The following is a 4,707-nucleotide window of genomic DNA, read 5'->3' on the forward strand; positions in this document are numbered from 1 at the left end:
TATTGGCAAACAGAATACAAGAGTATATCAAAAAGATCATTCACCCTGACCAAGTAGGCTTTATCCCAGTGATGCAGGGATGGTTCAAAATACACAAATCTATAAATGTAACAGATTATATAAATTGGTTGAAGGACAAAAATCACATGATCATCTCATTGGGCGCAGAGAAAGCATTTGACAAAATCCAACATCCCTTCATGATGAAAGTCCTACAGAGACTGGGAATAGAAGGAAGATATCTCAATATAATAAAGCTATTTATGACAAGCCTACAGTCAACATATTACAAAATGGGGAAAAACTGGAAGCTTTTCCACTAAAATCAGGAACAAGACAAGGGTGTCCACTGTCCTCACTTTTATTTAATATAGTTCTGGAAATCTTAGCCATAGCAGTACGGCAAGAGACGCACATAAAAGGGATACAAATTGGAAAGGAAGAGATCAAGTTATCATTATTTGCAGATGACATGATTCTATACATAAAGGACCCTAAAGACTCTACTAGCAAACTGTTAGAGCTGATCAAAACCTACAGCCATGTAGCAGGATACAAAATAAATACACAGAAATCAGTAGCCTTCATATATGCTAACAACAAACACACAGAGGATGAAATCATGACTGGGCTTCTGTGTGAGAATGAAAATACTTAGTAGCAGAGGCCAGTAAGTTAAAAAGGAGACATAAAGGATAGAGAAAGGAAGAGGGGAGGATACTTAATAGGTTGATATTGTATATATGTAATTACAATGATTGTAATGGGGAGGTAATATGATGGAGAATGGAATTTCAAATGGGAAAGTGTGGGGGTGGGGAGGGAGGGAATTACCATGGGATATATTTTATAATCATGTAAAATGTTAATAAAAATTTAAAAAAAACATAAACAAATTTAAAAAAATGCCAAAAATACTCATTGGAGAAGAGACAGCCTCTTCAGCAAACGGTGTTTTGAAAACTGGATATATATCTGCAGAAGGATGAAAATAGAGTTTTCTCTCTTGCCATGCACAAGAATTAAGTCCAAATGGATTAAAGCCTTTAACATCAGACCTGAAACTCTGAAACTGCTAGAGGAAAAAGTAGGGGAAACCCTTCAACATATCGGTCTTGCAAAGACTTTCTGAATACAACCCCAATTACTCAGGCATTAAAACCACAGATTAATCACTGGGACCTCATGAAATTACAAAGATTTTGCACTGCAAAGGACACAGTGAAAAAAGCAAAGAGACAACCTACAGAATGGGAAAAAATCTTCACCAGCTATATATCTGATAGAGGATTAATATCTAGGATATACAAAGAAATCAGAAAGTTAAATAATAAGGAATCAAGCAAGCCAATCAAAAAATGGGCTATGGAGCTAAATAGGGCATTCTCAAAGGCAGAAATACGAATGGCATATAAGCATCTAAAAATATGTTCTACGTCACTGGTCATCAGGGAAATGCAGATTAAAACTACATTGAGATTCCATCTCACTCCTGTCAGATTGGCCATCATCATGAAAACAAATGATCATAAATGTTGGCGGGGATGTGGAAAAAGAGGAACCCTTCTACACTGCTGGTGGGAATGCAATGTGGTCCATCCATGTGGAAAACAGTGTGGAGGTTCCTAAAACAGCTAAAGATTGATCTACCATGTGACCCAGCTATAGCACTCCTAGGCATATATCCAAAGGACTCATCTCATTTCCTTAGAAGTACATGCTCTACCATTTTTTATTGCTGCTCAATTTATAATAGCTGGGAAATGGAACCAGCCTAGATGTCCCTCAACAGATGAGTGGATAATGAAGATGTGGCACATTTATACAATGGAGTTCTACTCAGCGGTAAAGAAAAATGAAATTTGCCAAAAAATGGATGGACCTAGAAAGGATTATACTAAGTGAGGTAACCCAGGCCCAGAGAGCCAAGCGCCACATGTTCTCTCTCATATGTGGATCCTAGATAGAGATGATTGGGATTCTATGTGAGAAGGAAAATACTTGGTAGCAAAGGCCAATAATTTAAAAAGGAGACATAAAGGGAAGAGAGGAAGGGAGGAGGATACTTAATAGGTTGATATTGTATATATGTAAGTACAATGATTGTAATGGGGAGGTAATATGATGGAGAATGGAATTTCAAAGGGGAATGTTTAGGGGTGGGAGGGAGGGAATTACCATGGGATATTTTTTTTATAATCATGTATAATGTTAATAAAAATTTAAAAATTAAAAAAATGATTTCATCTATCCTCATGAAATCAAAGGAAAAAAATCAAAGGAATCAAAGAAGAAAACAAAGGAATTAAAGAAGAAAACAAGCACTTGAAAGAGAACACAGGGAACCATCCTAATAAAATATGGAGGACATTACAAGACATGAGTTAGAAAATAGAAATACTGAAGAGAAACCAGGCTGAAGTTGTACCTCTGAAGAACACAGTTACTCAAATAAAAAGCTCTGTGGAAAGTCTCACCAATAAAATTCATGAAGGAGAGAAATAATACCTAAACTAGAAATCCAGGTGGCAGACCTAATACAGTCCAACAAAGAGAAAGATAAGCTAATAGGAAGGTAAGAATGGGAATTTCAAGATATCTGGGACTATGAAAAGATCAAACATAAGAAGTCAGGGTATAGTAGGAGAATTTCAATTCAGAGGCTTAGTGGGCATTTTCAACAAAATCATAGAAGAAAAGTTTCCCCAAATTGGGGGAAAAAAATACCAGTGCAGAAACAGAAAGCTTTTAGAACAAAAAACAGACAAAATCTGGAAAGAACCTCTCTTTGCCATGTTATAATTAAACTACTAAACATGCAAACCAAAGAAAATATATTGAGAGCAATTAGAGATAAAAAGCAAGTCATCTGCAAAGGCAAGCCAATCAGAATAACAGCACATTACTCAAAACAAACTTTAAAAGCCAGAAGAGCTTGAAATGATGTATTCCAACTTGTGAAAGTTAACAACTGTAATCCAAGATTACTTTATCCTGCAAGGGTATCTATGAAAATTGATGGAGAAATAAGGATATTCCACAACAAAACAGACTAAAGGAATTTATGACAACTAAGCCACCTCTACAGAAAATACCTGAAGGAATCATTCATACAGATGAGAAAGCAAAACACACACAGGAGGAAATAGGAAAAAATAAACCATATTCAAATAACAGTTAAAACAGGTGAGTAAAGGGAAAACAGGAAGCACTACAAAACAAGAAGAATGTCAAGAATAAATACATACATTTCAATAATAACTCTTAATATCGCTGGCCTCAATGCCCCAACCAAAGTACACAGACTTGTAGGCTGTATTAAAAGGCAGGATCTTTCCATTTGTTACAGACACTGTCTTAGGGTGAAAGGATGAAAAATGACATTTCAAGAAAATGGGCCTAGGAAACAATCAGGAGTTTCTATCCTAATCTTAACAGGATAGACTTCAAACCAACAGGAGGTCATTATGATTCTAAACATATATGCACCTAACCTAATTGCTCTCAATTTCATCAAACAAATGCTATTAGACTTAAGGTCACAGATAATACCAAACATAATTGTCGTGGGTGACTTCAATACCCCACTCTTATCATTTGACAGGTAATCCAGTAAAAAGTAAACAGAGATATATTCGGATTAACTGACATCATGGAACAAATGGACTTAACAGATATATACAGAACATTCCTGCAGAATATACATTTTTTTTTGTCAGCAACACATGGAGCATTCTCTGAAATAGATCATATATTAGGAAACAGTATTAGGCACAAAGACATACATGTAGATTGATGGAACAGAATAGAGGACCCAGATATTAACCCAGGCATCTACAGCCATTCAGTTTTAAAAAAAAAATGCCAAAAATATTCATTGACTAAAATACAGCCTCTTCAATAAGTGGTGTTAGGAAAACTGGATCTCTATATGTAGAAGGATGAAAATAGATCATTATTTTTCTCCATGCACAAGAATCAAATCCAAGTGGATCAGGGACCTTAATATCGGACCTGAAACTCTGAAATTGCTAAAGGAATAGGAGGTGAAACCTTTGAACATAATACCATAGGCTTTTCTGAATATAATCCAAATTGCTCAGGAAATAAAACCACTAATAAACCACTGAGATCTCATGAAGTACTAAGCTTTTGTACAGCAAAGGGCACTGTGAATAGAACAAGGAGACAACCTACAGAATGGGAGAAAATCTTTGCCAGCTACACATCTGACAGAAGATTAATATCCAGAATATACAAAGAACTAAGAAAACAAAACAATAAGAAATCAAATAACCCAGTTAAAAATGGGATATGGAACTATGGGCTATGGAACTAAATAGTTATCATTGGAAGAAATACAGATGGCATATAAATATCTACAAAAGTGTTCTACATCCTTAGCCATCAGAGAAATGCAAGTTAAAACTACTTTGAGATTCTACCTCACTCCCTAAGAATGCCTATTATAAAAAAATGAGAATAAATGTTGGCTAGGATACAAAAAAAACAAACAAACGGGGAACCCTTCTAAACTGTTGGTGGGAATGTAATATGGTACAGCCATTGTGGAAATCAGTGTGGAGCTTGCTGAGGCAGCTAAATATAGATTTAACATATGATCCAGCTATAGCACTCCTAGGCATATGTCCTAATGATTCTTCTCACTACATTAGAGCTATTTGCAGAACCATGTTTACTGCTGCT

Source organism: Jaculus jaculus, chromosome 1 (genome assembly GCF_020740685.1).
Source record: "Jaculus jaculus isolate mJacJac1 chromosome 1, mJacJac1.mat.Y.cur, whole genome shotgun sequence".
Lineage (NCBI taxonomy): Eukaryota > Metazoa > Chordata > Mammalia > Rodentia > Dipodidae > Jaculus > Jaculus jaculus.